The sequence below is a fragment of the Drosophila albomicans genome, chromosome 3, assembly GCF_009650485.2.
Source record: "Drosophila albomicans strain 15112-1751.03 chromosome 3, ASM965048v2, whole genome shotgun sequence".
In the NCBI taxonomy this organism is placed as follows: domain Eukaryota; kingdom Metazoa; phylum Arthropoda; class Insecta; order Diptera; family Drosophilidae; genus Drosophila; species Drosophila albomicans.
This window is the reverse complement of record NC_047629.2, coordinates 20,019,551-20,038,926: the sequence shown is the minus strand read 5'-3', so window position 1 is coordinate 20,038,926 and position 19,376 is coordinate 20,019,551. Positions and strand designations below refer to the sequence as shown.

The 19,376-nt window shown below is 36.1% G+C and overlaps 1 protein-coding gene across 1 annotated transcript in view; it reads left to right on the top strand.

The window, feature by feature from the left end:
• The first annotated feature begins 10,352 nt into the window (after positions 1 to 10,352).
• The window catches only part of LOC117572229 (uncharacterized), an 82,067-nt gene continuing 73,043 nt past the window's right edge, over positions 10,353 to 19,376 (top strand). The window contains exon 1 of the mRNA XM_034254907.2: positions 10,353 to 10,947. The gene's annotated coding sequence lies outside the window, so the exon portion shown is untranslated. The remainder of the gene's footprint in view (positions 10,948 to 19,376) is intronic.

Below are 19,376 nucleotides of genomic sequence, written 5' to 3'. Positions count from 1 at the left end.
ATTATTAAAACATGATAAGTGCAATGTTTTATGTAATTTTCTTAAAAACAATTTTAATAAGAAACAACAAAATGTTTCTTATTATTAAGAACCAAAGAAAATTTATATGATTAAAAGGAAAATATTTTTTTTTGTTATACAAAACTGAAACACAAATTATATGAATCAAAAGTATTTTTTTAATTAGGTAAAAAGAAATAATATATAGTTTTATTTACAATAGAACAGCTATATTTTGAGTATTTTCTAATGCTTATAATTAATTTTAACTTAAAACTTGATATGCATTTGAAAATGATTGACAAATAAATTAGAGAGTAGAATGAGGTAAAGAAAATTGTCAAAAGCTTTTTTCAATTGCTCAAGAGCATTACAAATTATAATACGAAACGAAGTTCGATGACGATAATGACCGGTTACAGATAAACCTTTGTCAGTTGAAGCCTAGTATTATGGCAATTTAAGGCTCAATTAGCCATTGGCTGGCAATAACGATGGCTGGCCTCAGGCAAAGGTTGAACGATTTTACAAATTAGCACAAATTGATATTGCAGAAGGCATGAGTATGCCAAGAGGGGGAGGGGAAGGGGGCAAGGGCATACGAGCAATGCAAAACGATGACACATAAAATATAGATACGCCCATTATCCATTGCCGTCCATTTGCCAAGGGACGGGGGAGAAGAGGCTATTGGGGCCTCAAATGGAACATGGCAACGTTGCATGTTAAGTGCCTCTCTCCCCTCCCGCCTGCCATTGCCCCTTTTGGACGCCATTGCCAGGCCAATTGCTCTCATGCACTTGACATTGGCTAAGCGTCGTGTCGCGTCGCGTCGCATCGCATCGCGTCGCGTTCCGTTGCTTGCAATTTTCCTCACCATTTTCCTTTGCCTCGATGACCCGCTTTCCTCGCCACGTTGCTGTGTCCTTTCCACTTGGCTGTTGCCTTGCATTTTTCCTTGTCGTTTGCCTCGCCAATTTCATCGCTTTGCTCTCACTATTGCCTTCATACTTGTGCTCAGCCCATTTGCTTCGTAATTTTCGCAATGCTTTTCCTTGGCCATTTCCTAGCCTGCTGCTGCGGCAGCGGCTGCTACCGCTGCTGTGTCCATTCATGCGCTGCAAGTGGCAGCGAGCTACGTGATTGGTGGCACTAGAAGCGTTGTCAAGGCGCCGCCATGCAACTTTCGGTGGCAAGTTAGCAACGTGCCGCGTGCGCCACGTGCCACCGCATTTTGAGCAGCAGCCAAAAAACCTTGACATTAGGCGCAGCCTGCAAGTGTCACTCTGTCTGTTTGACTGTATGTGTGTATGTGTGTGTGTGTGTGTTGACTTCTGGTGCTCAGTGTGCTGAGTGCATTATTGAGTGGTGTGGCATGCATCCTGCTTCCTGTATCCGTATCCGGCGCACATAAGTTTTGTTTGTCGCTTTAATTCATTTGCGGGCGCAAATTGTTTGCATACATTCTATATACTTAACTGAACATGTTCCATCATGTCCTATCCTGTTCGTGCTTGTTCTTTTCAGCTGTCCAGTTTAGTTGTTGTCATTGCCGCTCCAATTATTTGGCAATTGTCAAGGCAGCAACTCATTTAAATGAAATAACAGTAACATGCACACACACACACACAGACTGAGACACGCATACAATCGCACACACAACAGCTGCAGTTGCGACGCAATTAAATTGTTGTTGCTGCATCAGTTCCGGGAAATGTCTTTGCACCTCCTCACCCCACAACGAACGCTTTCTCAGTCAAATACTTTGACTTCCCGCCACCTCCCAGTGTCACTTGCAAAGCATAACAAAAACACAGATGTTCAACTACTATTTGCGCTCAGTGTGCACTGCGCATGCGTTACACTTTCTGCTGGAAAGCAGCTCGGCAACACTGACAACGTTTGTTGGAACGTGCAACGTGCAACTCGCAACGAGCAACGCGGCAATCGTGCAACCTGCGGCGGCATGACGAAATTTTTGGACGTGTGTGTTGAACAACTGTAATTATGAATAATTATTGTTATTATTTAAATGAAATGACGAGTGAAGTGCAGATATAACTTTAAATAAATGTCTAGCGATAATCAAAAATTATAAATACGAATACAAGAAATATGTGTAATTGAAATGCCGCTTAAATATTGGCCGATTTAATTGTGTAATTATAAATAAACTTTAATTAAAATATCGATTAAAAGGGCAGCGGAATCGCGTCAATCGCTTTGTAAGTGTAACAATGCCCCAAAGCGTTCTACATTTTGTCCCCAGTGTATGCGCCTTTGTGTGTGTGTGTGTGTTTATGTATGTTAATTAAATTACCGTTATGTGTGCTTAACAGCAATGCCACAACACACACACACACACACAGAGACACACATATATAATATAGAAACTTAGTGACACGCACAGGCAAACACATAAGGCGTAACCTCCATTGCCAGTAATTATAAAAAAACAACAGTCACATCAACAACAACAATAACAGCACACAAACAAAAACAACAACTATTCACTAACACACACATACACATACACACGGACATACAACAATAACACATGAACTAGCGTACGTCAACTCAAAACCCATTTTCCCCCTTTTATTTTTCACGACTCCGTCTCCAACTTCGTCTCTCTTTTCTGTCTTGGCCCTGGCCACTTGGGGCCACATTTACGTGTGTTTATTTGTATGTGTGTGTGTGTGTGTGTTAACTGGGCTATGCCTATGTCTATTACTTGTTTGAGCCATTTGCACGTAGCGCCTTACTATTATTAAGCGTCTTATTGCACAATGAGAGCAAGCCCACATAAGTATGCTACGTTTTCTGTGACTCAAGCAGTAGCTCAACTTAGCACACTAACTCACACGCACACACACAACCAAACTGGGTGTCTCTGTGAGTGCAATAAGCTGGCATTAGCCAACCGCATGTATTCTGAAGCTGCTTGACAGCTTATGAAGACAGCTTGAAAGCAGCTTGCACCGCAAATCGTTGCAAATCGATGCAAATCATCGATAGAAATAATCCCCTTAAACAGCTGCCAATCGTCCCAGTTAATAACTAGATTTTATTTCATTTTTGCAAAATAATTTCAATTGCATGCATTGAAATTTAATTCCAATGAATTTACTCTTTGCCACTGTGAACAAAATTTAATTGAAAATCTAAGTAAGTCTAATAAAGTGTCATCAAAATATATGCTTTTTGTGTAAATACTACAAAATTTCGAATACGATACTTTGATATGTTTTATGTGTGTTTTGTTTATTCAATAAATTTGAGGACAAAATTTTAAATCAACGGCTTTGCTTTGAGATTGCCAATTAAAGACCTTTTGACACATGTGCTTTATTTAACAGAGTGTTTCTCAACTTATACGATTGGGGTCAAGATTGATAAGAAACAATTTAGCCTAATCAAAAAAACATATGTGAAACGCTTTAGTTTTATTAGTTAATATCAAATTTCTAGTCTTAAAGTAATTTTTTAAAAAAATTATATGAAATTATTATTGATGAAATGCACACAAAAGTATTTAATTAGGAATCAACTAAAGTTGAGTAGCTAAATCATAGCTAATGACCTTGGGTGCCACAAAGCCACCGTAGCCTTTGTTTCCTGCAAGTGAGATGCCGACACCAGCCAAAGGAACTGGCGGAATGCAGGCGACATCTTGTATATCAATAAATGGCACCGTTGTTTGTGCTGCATCCTCAAGCATTCCCGTGTTGGTAAATTCAACATATTGATCATCCTTTGATAAGGGCTCCGCATAGTTGTAAGATCGCGTTTGGACATCCACATTGTCGAGATATATTTGCTGCCTATTGTAAATGTTGTCCTTTGATATCCAAATGCTATTCAGCTCCGGATTGACTAATTTGCCCGTTGTAAAATCGAATTTACTAAAGTGCACTTTGAGATTGAGATGATCCAAAAGCTTAAAACGCACGCCGGTTACCACAAATGTGTTATCAGTTGTTTTCAATGCTTCGTCGAGGTCAAGAGCACGGCTTTGGTAACTCAATGCGTGGAAATCGATTCCCTCCTTAACGCTCGGATCATTAATATCATATTCATCGACTGGTATCCACTCCACAGTTGATTCATTGATGACGCCATGGGGCAAGAATTTGGCCTGCTGTATTTGCAAATGGAATACACGATTCTTCTTCACAAATCGCACGCCAGTCACCACTTTGTTGGCCTTAATATCCGAAAGAGTTGCACGCAAATTGAAATAGCGATCCGACTTTGGACCAGGCTCATCACATAGACAAAAGCAGTAGCTGCATTCAATGAAAATCCATCTCCTCCAGCTCTCCGCACTATTCACATTGCGCCAACACTGTTTGGTCGATCCTTGTCGCTCCCCTTTACTATCTTCAATATAGTCATAGCGACGATTACTGTTCTCTGGTGATTGGCAGATCCATAAAGGCGAGTCGATAGATTGACAGTTGTGAATGCGACCCAAACATTGAGGTTGTTGGGCACAAAACTTCGAATCAAAACAACCCGAGCGAGTTGTGTCGTAATAATTATGACATGACTGAGTACAGGACTCATCGTTGTTGAGATCCACTTCGTTTTCAATATATCCTTGGAGAAGTCGTGTCACTTCGTCGTAGGTAACGTTCAGTTTGTGAGTGAAGTCAGAGTGTTCACAACGCCAAAGAAAACGATCGGCTTTTGTTGTCACATTTCTCAGAGAAGTGAGATCTTTTGCAGCAATATCATCGAAGTTGCGGCGAACAGTATTTCGTTTCTCGATCAAATCTCCACTACCAGAAACCTTTTGTATCATTATGGAATACTCGATGAGAAGATATGCCTTCAGTTTGGTTAGTGCGAGATCTTTATACAACGAGTAGAACAGTTGTTGTGGCGATTTTTGTTGCTTGCAACTTATTTGATTAGATACTTCATTAATATTCGGTAAATCGTTGATGTCTTTTATGAACAATCTGCATTCCTCATCGAACTTATCACATTCAAGGCCGAAGAGTAGCATATAAAACAAGTGAACAGATCTTGTATGAAATGGTTTCACTTTTGTCTGAGCTATTGTCGCAGTAAAATTGAAGAGTGTATCTTCCTCCATTTCTCTCATATGTTTCATATGATCAAAGTGATCAGATATCGTGCCTATTGCTGACTCTATGTGACGCCCATAAGTCAAATAATAATATAAGCCCTTTTCGAACATTTTTAAGTGCAGTTCCTCTATCCGATGAACTATTTTAGTCACATTTATGAAATGTTCAACCACCTTGCGTTGATTTTCGCGTTTCTTTGCTGCATTAAATTCACCCATCTCCTTGTCCAATTCTTGAATGTCAAAGCGCACAAATGAGACAATCGCATTGGTAGAATTTATAAAATTCAGGTGCACATAATTCGGCAACGATGTTGAATAAGAAGCCTGGCACAGAATTGTCAAAGCCAGCATAAATGGCAACAGAAGCCAGTTCATCACGCAAATATTTATTTTGGAAGTGTTCAAATAATTCAACAACTTAGCTGCGACCGCTCGCAATTAAAACGGAATTAAAACTGAACTGATTAAGAAATTTACGTATTTTTTCTAATCTATGCAATGTTAGCAAAGGTCAATCAAAAATATTTGATACAAATTCAAAATTCGTTGGCTTATCAAATATCACCCTTATTATATGATTAGTATATAAATAAAATAATATAATTTTGTATCTAATATAATATTACTGCAAGTAATATAAGTAAAATTGTAATTCCTTTTAATACAACAACTTCATAATCTTAGGATCTGGCTTCCGGGTATCTCGCAGTTGAATTAACTCAGCTCTAGAATTTGGACTTTGTCACAAAAAATATGTTAAGGTCAACGCATGAAAACATAAATGTGAATGGTCTCGATGGTCCAAATAAGTTAATTTCAATCTTGAACTTCGTCAACTACTTAGAAAGACAATATTTCATACTGATTTTGAAATTTTTAATACGACTTGACATTTCAATTTATTTGATAGGAATAAGGGATAAAAACAAGAGCTTTTTATCGAAAAGGTTTATAACCATAAAATGGCAAAGCTTAAGCGTTATCTTTAGAAGTTTATTTTTGGACAGAAAAAAAACAACAACAAAATAATTTCATCAAAAGAATTTTGTATATTAAATTACATGTCTGTTTCTTATTAAATTGCTTGATTTCTGCTGCTATTGTTAGCAATGCCTCTTTAAATTTGCTCATGCTTCGTCTGAGTTCTAAGGAAATTTATTTCGCGTGGTTCAAAGTTTGACAAATTCCTGTATCTCATGAATTGTTGATTAAAAACAAAATGTTTATTATACAAATAAAGTTGCTATTATAATAAAATCGATATATATTGCGTTCAAAAAGAATTTCATTTTGCTTAGCAATAATAAATTAATTTTATGCATATTTTAAACGCTGGCAAATTCGTTTGGTATTCTCATTTTGTATTTAACATTTTAATGGACCATGCAAGTATAATTCTTTGATAAACTCTGTCAGAATTTGCAAACTAAATGCAAGTTCAAAAAATGAACCAATTATTTGGAATTTTTTTTTGTACCACAAAAACATTCAATTTTGTTATTATGTTAATCAATTTGTTGTAGACTTAGCTGGATAACAGTTTAAAACCCTTTTGCTAAACTGAAACTCAATTAAATTGAGAATTTTGTTTGTTTCGCACATTGCTTGCTTAGAATGTCAGAAATGAGCTTAACTTTTCTTGGCTGCCATTTGGCTGAGGGCTGACAGCATGTTTTGGGCTTTAAGGCGATGTCATGTTTGGCCACAGGATATGTTTGCCCTCGACGCGTCGAGGTGTTGTAGCAGGGTGAGAGGGCAGACAGCAAGGCAGAGAGAAAGAGAGAGAGAGACAAACTAAGAAATAGAGAGTTGGAGAGTGCGAGGAAAGGCGCATTAAATTGTGAGTTAGAAAAATGCATAGTTTTTGTATTTTTTCATGCATATTTCAACGAAATTGTGGAGACAAGTTTCTGCAGTTGAACAGAGCGAGAGCGGTGATGAAGTAAAAGAGAGAGGGAAGAAGAGAGAGAGAGAGAGATGAGGAGGAAGTAAAGTGTCCCAATACACGTATGCAAATGTGCAAAGACCAGCATAAATGTGCCATAATAGCCGCCACTCGGCGAGCTGTGCATTGAATACTCATATCGAGCACTCACTACTGCGAGTGTGAGTGTGTGAGTACTCGCTATACAGTCTGAGTATTGAGTATTGATTATCAGTTTTGCATACTAATAAGCGAGCGCTTTGTTATTTCGATGATTGTGGAGACCCAACACACAGCACAGAACGCAGAGCACAGGACATTCACATACAAATGTGACTGTAAATGTCACTCCCTGTCCAAGTGTGTGTGTGTGTCAATGTGTGTGTGTTTATATGGGTGTGCCATCTGTCTGTCTTTGTGCGTGTGTTTGTCTTGCTATTTGTTGTTTGCCATGGCAGCTGCTCAGGGAGCGACCCACAGCAGTCGCTAAGGACGTGGGGCTCGATTTATTAGGGGTATTCCTCGCTGCGATAAATACGGGATGGCATCGTAAAATAGTTATTAATACTTAGGACATGTTTTCGTCTTGCTATGATTTGCGCTTTATCGAAATTGATTTCCGTTCATTTATGATTTCAATATTCATTCACACTGCATACCCCTACTGTATTTTATTTTCGCTACAAGTACCGAGCATAGGCCCATTGTTTTTTCTCGGCTTTATTTTTTTTTTGTTCGATTTGCTTGGCGGCGCCTCAAAGGCTTTTTTCTGGCCTATTGTTTGACGAGGGGCGTCGGCAGCCATTCCCTTTTTATGCGTATACCCTGTAAGCAAAATAATATTAAGAAGTGTATTTGAGGAGAAGAATATTGTTTAAGTAAAGCTGATGCAAATGGCTATGACTAAATAAGGAAACATCTAACAACATATATAACGTATATAATGAATGAAAAAATAGAAAAACTAATTTAAGGAAAATATAAAATATAAATATAAAATAGCTACTTAACAATTAAAAATAAATGCAAATGATTTACTACTCTTAAATTAATAAAAAATATGTGAAGAAAAATATATTTGTACAATGAAAGGTATATATTTGTAATAATGTTTAAGTAAGGAAACATTTTATTTACAACAATGATTAATATGCATTTAAATAAACTCGAAATACATAACTACCTAAAATGCTAAAAATGTGAGCACAATAATATATACATATCTATATAAAGGTTTTCCCTTAATAAATGCTACTTAAATAAATGAAATACAAAATATGTTTAAAAATACTGACTGCATGCTCACTTATACAGACACCACTGTAGACTGTGACAATGCAATCTTTGCTCTTCGAAGTTGATCACGCTGTGATTTTATTAACTCAATTTTTTATGTAGGGTATCAAGAAGTCTAGACACTTGACTTACTTTGCCTTTGTTTACATTTGCAGCCGTTGCCGTTACCATTGCCATTGTTTTTTTTTTTTTGGGCCTGCTTCTGGTATTACGTATACGTCTAGTGTTGTTGGTGCGTTTTTTTATTTTATTGGTTTTAGTTTTATTTCGCTTACTCGTTCTCGTTCGTCGTTCGTAGTTCGCCGTTCTGCGCCTATTTCTAGTTCTATTTTTATCGGTTAGTGTGTTAGTGTTGCCTGCCAGTTTCCTGAATGTTTTGTTGTTGTTTTGTACATTTCCGCTACAGTCATAACACAACTAGCAAACAGCTGATAACACACGCTAGAGCTGAGCTTGAGGGGGAGGTTGTTGCCCGGCTACTGTCCAGAGGTTCGGAAGTGGGAGGAAGCTATAAAAAAGTGTTGCCTCACGCTTTGGGGCGTGCAACGAGTGTTTTTTTTTTTTTTTGTGGGGTTGGGCTTTTCTGTTGCTGTCGCTGCTGCTTAGAGGGAGTTCCTGCTGGAAACGGGGGCACAAGCATTGTTTTGACGCCCTTTAGAATTTTGCCAGACGCGGTCTCAAGTTGCAAGCAAGCTCGATTAGGCGAGAGAGAGAGAGAGAGAGAGAGAGAGAGAGAGAGAGAGAGTGGGGTAAGAGGGAGGCGACGTCGCGACGTCAGGCGAAATCAATACCCGCATTATAATCAATCATGAACCTGAGCATGATAAACGCTTCAACAATGCAAACAACTAAAACAACAAATAATCAAAATGGATGAACTTGTCGAGGGGGCTCCCACAGCGCCTCCAATTCATCCTACTTTTTTACCCCTATACATTGTATATATACATATATATGTGTACAGGGGAAGTTGGCAGTTGGTACGAAAGTTTGTGTGAGCTGCGAATTATTATTGCATTTGCCATTTGAATGGCAATTTTCTGATGAGAGATTTATGACTCTAGGCATGTGTGCGAGCAAAAGAGACAGACATGAAGAGAGGGAGACGGTGTGTGTTGAAGGGAAAGTTTGAAGTGCCAGCACACGGGGCGTATGATAAATGTAAGCCGCATACAAATTTGTTAGCGGATATCGAATAACGGAAGCGCTTAAAACGAATATACCGGAAGCAAACAAACAAACAAAAAATGAAAACAAACAAAATAACCCAGTTGCAAAGTTGTAGCATGAATGTGCAATGGAAAAGGGAAGGCAGCTATTCAGCAGTATTCACGGAAATCGTTCACTTATTATTTAACGTTAAGACAGACACTAAAAAGCTCCAATAAAACAATTGTTGCAATCGGTGCTGAACTTTCTAATGAACAACTGCGGAATTTTCTCATGGATACCAGCTGTGTTTTTTATTCGGCATAAGTAACTGCTGAACTGGCATGTGTTTCATGTCATCTGTGGTGCAGAGTCTAATTTGGACAGCATGACAGCCGCACACACGTGCATACACGCACACTCACACACACACTCACCATGAGCGCAAATAAAATGCTTACGCATTGATATACTTTTGCAATATTAATGATGTTGATGCTTATGTAAATGTAAATGTAAATGGAAGCGAAAACAGCAAATCAAATAAAGCAGAAAAATACACATACATATAGTAAACATAATCGACAACACACATACACACACACCCACATCCATACACCCACACACATAGTGTCTGCAAACTACTAAAAGAAAATTGTTGTTATTTTTATTCATTTTTGCAGATAGAAACTGAAATCAAAACACTGGCAAAAGACGAAGGCAAACAAATAGCAAAAGATACAGATACATATTGAGAACATACGTATATACATATATTTGTATGTGTGTCCGTGTGCGTGTGGATGTTGAGCATACGCCGCATAGGCCGACGACGACAACGACAACGGAAATGGGGCCAACCAACAAATCCCCAAGCAACACTTAAGGCATAAATCTAAACTCAATCACGCAGCAAGGTAGCTACTAGCTGCCTCTTCACATTCACATCCTCGATTGAGGAAGGGGATCGAAAAAGAGACTGCGAGCAGTTACAATTTTTTTTTTTTCGGGGAGACGGATACCGAAAACAGAGACAGAGACAAACGATGTAGTGTAGCTGCCCCAAGTGGCTGACTCTGATAGCATTGCCTGTAATCATCATCAGAGCATCATCAGCTTTATCTCTCTCGACTGCCGCCTCACTCCGCTCTGGTTCAACTGACTGTTGAGCTGCTGCTCCCCTCCTCTGACAGTGCCTTCCAAAAAATGTTGATTTAGTTTGCGGCCAGGAGCTGAGCATTGTAAACATGCCAACCGAGCCCAGGAACAGACACTCAATGACATTTCGAGCTTGATTCAAGGACGACGTACAACACAACGGCAAAATCCAAAACGAAGGCCAAGAATTAGGCTAACTCCCGGCGCCTCTTGCTCTTTCCCTTACACACACACACCGAGAAAGTTTCCTCCTCCGTTTGCATCAACAATTTTCACAAGGCACAAAACCTGAGCATCTGCGGGATATCAACATGGCACGGTAAGTCAGCTTCTGGTACTTCTTAAACGCTCCGACTCCAGCTCCCGACTTGCATAGCTTTGCGCTGCCCCTCAACAAGCAAATAAATATATAAGGCACAAATCATATAAAAAGAAAACAAGTCACAACTGTGCCAAGTTGACTAATAACGATGTGTTTAATACCCTGCGAATTTTAAATTAACTTCAAAGTGATTCAGTGAGTGATCTAAGTGATTTTCAAAACAAGGAATGGGAATATAATTTGTACTTCAGACCAATATATTTTTTGATAATCCAATGCAATTTATTTATTTTATTTTGCCATTTTAAACAAATTTCGATAGTCAAATGTTGGACTGAAAATCTTTCAATATTGAACAGCTTTTAATGCTATAATAAACTTTCAATCCTTTATAGAAAATATGTATATTTAAATGCCATAAAATATAGCAATACTTGATAATAATGCTTCTATATTATTATATGTTTTATTTACTTCTTTAAAAAATGCCTTACTTGTATGCTTATCATATATATTAGACTTTAGTTTCATTATATATTTATTTGCCATAAAATATAGCAATACTTTATAATATCAGTTAACTGATAAGATAGTTAAATAAATTCTTATTTTAAAAAACGTATTCATATTATTACTTTGATTATTCTACATATTGCCACATTATATTTAAAATTCATATGGATTCCATAACTCAAAGTGCTAAAAATAAAACCCTGTTTTTGCGTTGCTCTAAACAAACATAAGTATCAAAGTTAGAGTATCTGGCGGCAGTAGAGTGACTGGCAAATGTTTTCAGTTGAGTTCTCAAAGCAAACCGCAAACATTTTTAGGCATTTTCAACACAAACAAGACAAACAAAGCGGCGCAAACTCGCATTTATCATGCTGACTATGTAAGTTATGTTTGAATGTTGAATGTTGGCCATAGATAAATTTGCTCTTGAATACAGGCAACTTGCAAAGCGCAAGTTCAAAGCAAAATGAATGAGGTGAAATTCAGATTCGCACTCAGATTTATCGCCTTGAAATTAAACAACATTTTTAGGGTGATAAGAAAAATTGCAGACACCGCAACATAAATCAAGTGCTTTTCTTTTCCATTGATGCGTGAAGCTGTTTTTTAAATTTCCAGAAGTTAAAAAAAATCGAAATATGCTTTCACGAATTTAAAAATGTCTCAATTGATGAAAGTGCATTATGGCAGCACAGTTTTAACTTTAATTTCTTTTTTACTGTCACGCAATTTTCTCTCTCCGATTTCTCATCTTTTCATATTATATCTGTGCTTTTCATTTATTTTAATAGTTTTGGCTTTTTAATTTATGGACGCATTTCTTCTTTAATTTTCTTTAATAATTTTAAATCCTCATTAATATATATGTTGATATTTTTATACCCGATATCTATAGGATGGAAGGGTATTAAAACTTTGTGTCTGCAGTAAATGAAATGATAATTTGATTGCAATCGAATACAAATTTTAGTATTCAAAAAATACTTTTGCATTGAAAAACGCATACTGGTATACTTTGTACTCTATGGTATGTTTTGAATGTATAAGTATATCGACATACTAAATATATAATTTATTTATATATTTAGTATTTTTTACTACTTTTATTGAAAATGAGTAGCGGGTATCCCATAGTCGAGCCCATTCGAATGCAGTTTTCTTCCTTGTAAACTTATATTTCTCAGTTCAATTCATTCAATTTTCTTTTGTTTTTCCCTTTTCAATTCTATATATTTTAACATAAAATATAATAATCTTCACAGCACGCTTTCAACTGTTTTTCTTTTGAATGTTTTCATTTAATTTCTCAATTCGCATTCTGTTAAAAGTTCTATTCATGTTTTCAATATGGGCTAACCGCAAATGCCACTTTGAGCCGGGCTCAAAGGCATGTGCATGTGTGTTATTTATTAATTAAATGCAAAAATTCTTCTGGGCTTAGGCGGTTGGATTCGATTCGGCAACCTCAGAGCACAAAACCGAGAAATGCACATATTGAAATTGCTGAGCACAAATCAAATTACATTTAAGCAGTATGTGTGTGTATGTGGGTGTGTGTGTGTGTGTGTGCAACAATCAGCATGCAACGTGCAAACCTGCAACGGTGGCAGCTTCTAAGCTGACAAAGCCAAACCACAACATAGGCTTTTGGGCAAAGCTCTGATTAATTTGCCAGGGAAGGACAACGACGACGACGATGCAGACTTTGGGCTGAATTTGCAATTGCTGAGGCTGAGCAAATCCTTGAATTATCCTGTCACCTCATGTCGCTTGTTTCCTTGGACTAGTCTTTGGACCAGAGCTTTTCATTTCCTTTTACTGCCGACTGTGTGTTGACCGCAGGCAGCTTGCATAATTTGTAAATTCGTTTGATTTGCGGCAAAGTGTGAATAATTGAAAGCAAAGTCAACATAAAACAATGACACATTCGTCATGGTAACACGACAAAGGATTCCAACAGCCGATAGGAGACAGAAATCTGGGAGAAAAATGAGAAAATTCTTGGAAAACAAAATTGCGGCAAAGCAATTGTGTTGTTTATTGTTATTTGTCTGTATTTGCATGCGTTGCAATTGAATTGTGCAAAGTTGGAACGTTAATGACGGACGGCACTGTAGGCGAGTATATCAATAGCTGAGATACCCTGTGAAAATTGTGAGTAAAGAATGAAATTCTAACGAACACCTAAGCGATAAATTGAGAAAAGAAGTAAACGAAAGGAATCTTGAAATTAGGTTTAATGTCGAATTTTATTGTTTCGTTAAGTGTAAAAATTATATCATAGATTTTATGAAAAAGAGATTAGTGAAAAGTCATTGTAGATTAAAATTTACAAAGCATGAAAGATAAGATAACAATTAAAGTGTAAACTTAAAGTTTACATTAAATAAATGTTTACCATGTTAACTAAATTATAAATTGAGTTGGTTAAAAGGTAAATTAAAGGTTTACCATTAAAATTAAGTTAGCAAATGAATTATTTTAAAGTTCAATTTGAATTCATTGTTATAGAAATAAAATCGAAGATATCGAAGACAAGCTAATAAAGATTAAGCCATTAATGAAAAGTCAATGTAGATTATAGCTAGGAAATCTTATAAATGTAAAAATATTAGCATAAATTTGACATTAAATAATAGTTTACGATCTTAACTAAAATTGATATAAATTTCAGATATTAAAAAATTTAACTGCTCTAATATAGAGTAAGGATATTCTTGAAATATTAAAGCACTACTAAAGAATTTTTATTTAGTACGTATTTTATTTGAATTTGTTTTGAAGACTTGGCAATAACAAATTTCCTATAAAGCTTGCCAAAATTAATGAACATAAATCATCAAAAAAAAGCAAATTGCGAAAAATAAATGGCAATCGATGACTGAAAATGTTGACATATATATATAATATATATAAGAAAAGAATTGCAGTTTGCTCTCAGCATATACCCTGTATTTACAATGTAAATTTTACATGCATTTTATGGCCAAGAAGCAGGAAAAATTATGCCAACAAAAGAAAAAAAAGAAGAAAAGAAAAATGTTAATGGCGCAACTTGAGCTCAAACAATGGCCACTTCAATCATGGTCAACTTCCGACTTGTTACCAACAATTTCACGGCCAAAGTGCAGCGCAGGCAAATTGCAAATTGCAATTGTTTATGCCAGTGTGTGTGTGAGTGTGAGTGTGTGTTTGGGTGTGGCTGCAACTAAACGTTTAATATGCAAGGGGCGGAGACGGAGGCAGATGGCGAGTGAGGTCAAGTGAATTGTTGGCACAGCTGTCAATTATGGCGGCCCATTGGGTCTAATAGGGTCTGGGATTCTCCGAGTTGACCATGTCTGGCCATAAGTTTTATGATTCCTAATAGCTGATTCCCCTCGGTAGTAGCTGCTTTAACTCCCTCCCTCCCTCTCTCTCTGCTGGTCAACCCCTTGCTTAGTCAAGGAGCTTTTAGTCAGGCAGCAGTTAACAGCTGTCGCTTTATGGATTCAGTTCGAGTTGTGACCGCCTGCCATGACAATTTGCAAGGTTCAAGAAGTGGGCAAGGGGAGAAGAGGAGCGGAGAGGTGGAAATAGGCTCAGACTTGGTTGAGTCGGACTGTTATATGGCTTCAAGGCGCCTTTTATACGGCCTGTAATTACGACCTAACATTCGCAACTCGCAGTTCGCATTCCCATTCACTCAAGCCCTCCTCCCCTTCCCCTTCTTTGCTAGCAAGGAAACAATGGAAAAATTTCAAACGGATGTGGATACATTTCCTGCGCGTGCAAAGTACGCAACAAGCCAAAAGACAGAGCAATAACAATCAACTGCAAAAAAAGACAATGAAAAGTTGTTTGTCATTAATTTCATTTCACTAAGCCAACAACACACGCACACCCAACACACACACCCACACACACACGCACACATTCACCAGACAGAGCGTAGGTGTGCAGTTTTAAATTTCACTTAATGTGCGACAGGCACTAATACAAAACGCACACACACTTACACGCACACAGCGTGAAAAGCACAAAAGGAAAAGTTCCATTGAGAATTCGCAGCAGAAAAAAAAAACAGATAAAGGGAAAGGAAAGGAAAGGATTGCTGGAAGGAGGAGGCCTGCTTATATGATGAGTAATAAACACGGTTAATTGTGAATGCGAAAGTGTAAAAACGAGTACTGAAGATGGAAACACAGACAGAATAGAAGACAAAAGAAAGAATACTTGACTGTGGAAATGAATGTTTGAGACATGGCAAACTGATTGACGTTAAGTCAATGCAAACTTAAATGAAGCAATCTAAATTGTATGCAATCGTAATAAATTAATTTAGTGACAATTTGAAGTGAATTGAATCAATAGAGAAGACAACAGAAAGGTTGTTTTTTATATAAATTTATTCAAGAGCACACAAAAAATACGAAAATATGCTCAATAGATATAAATTTCATAGCTCAGAATACATCACGTAACTAAGAGCTATACATTTCTGTTAAGACTCCATTGTTTGAGAAATATTTATATTTTAAAAGACAATTAGATCTTTCCTACTTTACTAGATTAATAATAAAACTATAGAAATATAGAGTACAATAAGTAACAATATATCTTCATTTATTTGATATCGAATAAGAATTGACGAAAAGAAAAAATAACTTTTGTATGAAAGAGAATATCAATAAAGGGTTTCAAAGCTTTAAATGTGAACTTAAATATATATTTAAAATAGAGAATAAACTCTTTTGATTATCTTATAGTTATAAATTGTAAATTAGAGCTCCTAAGCTAAAGCATCAGTAATTACTAACTGTAATGTATGAATTTAATATAATATAATATATGTATATTTAAAAGAATTCGTCCTTATAATTAAACCTTCATCAGCTATTTAAGTATGTAATTCACATTCCTTACAGCATTTAAATAGTTAAAAGAATATAAAACTAGATAAATATATTTATTTATATTTAGTCTACGACTACAAAAGATCCGCCATAATAATAATATTCAAGTTATCAAATTATTGCCTCAAATGGAACTCACAATAAAAAAGCCTTGCCCACAAATACTCGAAAATAAAACAATCAAATTTCATGGATAGACCTAAGCTAAGCTTGACAAATAAATATAACAGAATAAAGGATGGAGTTTATTATGAGAAAAAAAAAAGAAAAGAGAAAGAGCGAGGTAGAGAGAAACTCATGGAAAGAATTACAGATACTTCAGATCAGGAATTAATCCCCATCGAAATGCGAGCCATGTAAGAGGCTAATCAACATGTGGCAAGAGAGAAGAGTAGGGAAGAGAAGCCGACTTACATAGATAGATCTGAGCAGTCAAATGAAACGCAGGACGAACGATTGAGGAGGATTTGGCCAGTGCCACGCCCACTCGCCTAGTAACTGTAACAGAACATAAGCACATTACGCCCAGTCCCAGAAAGAGAGAGAGTGTTAGCGAGAGAGGGGAAAGGTAAAGCAGCGGGAGGGGACGAAAAAAGTGGGAGGGGATTATGATTGACATTGGCAGCAGGCGCAGGCTTAGGCTCTTTTCCAGGCAACGATGCTAACGTATTTGTTGCTGCGTACTATTGACTGTCTGTGTGTGTATGTGTGTGATATTGTGTGTGTGTGAATATTGTACGTGATGTGTGTCTGTGTGTGTGTATGTGTGTGTGCAACAAAGCAGAGATTAATTGGCTTTGTGTGGGGCTTCGAAATACGTTTGTTTACTCTTGTCATCGATTCGATTTGAGCCCTTTTTCCCCTCTCTTTTCCAGCCCCTCCACCCCCGCTCCAACCCCTTAGCTGTCCTTTGTTTTTTACAGTTTTTTGCACACGCATTGCGTGATTATGCAAACTCACGTATTTCGAATGTATTCAGTGTAAACGTCAATCAGAAGTCGTTGACAATTCTGTTATTTTTTTTCGTTTTTTACTTTTAAGATTTTTCAAACATGATTTGCATGTTTCGAAATGCTGAAAACACAAATCAAATGAATAAATTTTGTGCTTGAGTTATGAATAGCAGTGCGTAGCTTATGAATCACTATGAATACCTACACGCAAACTATGAATCATTATGTGCATGACTTACGGTTGACTTGACTTGACAAAAAAAAATGTGAACAACTATTTATAGAATATTACAACATTGTAAATATAAATTCTTGTTTGAATAGTTGCCTATCACTAAAATTGTTAAATTTGAATTTAGTATTCAACTAAAGATTGAAAATACTTAAAATATGCCATAACTTTAATCGCTTAAAATTCGATTATAATTATATAATTGTAATAATAAATTCTTTTAAAATTAAAATTCGGAAACTATCATTTTAAATTTTTTTGCTGAATAATTCTTCATATTTATATTAATAAATAATTTCTAATAATTTGATAGCTTAGTATATTTATAGCAAATACGTTTTAAGATAACTTATAGTTGATATCAGGGTATTTCATAGTCGAGCAATCACAACTAGAAATATCTTTATTTTCTAAAGTTCCTCAACTCGTCTTCTCGTTGTCAACTAATCTGCATTTATGTAAAACCTATCAAAATCCAGAAAATGGCAAATAATTTGTAAATCAACAAAATGGCAATAGAGTAAAAGAAAAAAAACAAACACAGAGAGCAAGAAGGAGGAGACAAAAAAAATGTTGTCAGTTTGCATTTGGTAGGCAACAAGATGTGAGCAAGTGAAATTTAATTTTCCACTTCAGTAAAACGTAGATTATTTTCATTTGATTGAATTTGAATTGATGCGCTTTCCACAAATCCAATTCATTTCATGCAGCCATCCATTCATCCATTTATCCATACAGCCACCAACCATTCATCCATCCATCGAGCCAACCCAACCATTCATCCATATTCATCCATTGACATCTAGCTCGTAATGCTAAGCTGCAGTTTGACCTTCTTTTTATTACTATACAACAGCAGCAACAACAAGAGAAACATTCGACAGCAGCAGCAGCATGTGTGTGCACACATGCGAGTGTCTACTGTACAGTGTACACTAAATACTATATATGTGCGACTCGAAGCTATATTGAAATCATTTCATTTACGTCACAGTTGTCGCTTTCATTAGGCCTTAACACAAAACCGTTGCGCTTGGCTTGATCCTGTGCTAAATTCCAGTTGTTCGAACCAGCGAGGGTATTTCAAATAATAGTTACAGATTTATAAAATAAGTGCTCGAGATATTTATGAGTTCTTGAAGACTTTTTGTTATACGAGTTGAAGACGTTAGCTTGAATATAAATTGAATTGGAGGAAACTACAGTCAAGTATGCTTAATAATATACTGAATATATACCATTCTATTTTAAAAATACCATACAACACAAAATATACTTTAACTTGAAACTAAAATGAATTAAAGGAAAGCTAAAGTATACTTGATAATATACCCAATATATACTACTCCATTTACAAAATACCATGGATCACAAAATATACCAGATTGTCAAACAAAGCAATTATGACCTTACAACAGCAGTCGAGGTTGCGAGAATAATAGAAGTTCATTTACTTCCTAAAGATTTTTAAGTTTCGAATTAATATAAACTCAAGTAAGCTGATTTACTATCTAAAAATTTTAAGGTTAAAATAAAAACTATATTCAAATAAATATACCGACTCAATTATTCAATGAGATAGGAAAATTGGTCAAATATTACAAATAATTAAGATTGTGTGATTCCTTAAAGAAATTTATAAATGGAAACTTTCAAATTTAAAATCATAAATGACTCAAAAAATAGAAAAAAAAATGAGAAGAGGTAGTGTTCAGTATAATCTCGATAATTGCACTTCTAAAATTAAACTAAAATTGCACATCTAATCGAATTGCACAGAGAGCAGTTTATTAGCTCTTAATCTCTAAGCTTGAATGAATTGCTTATAATTGC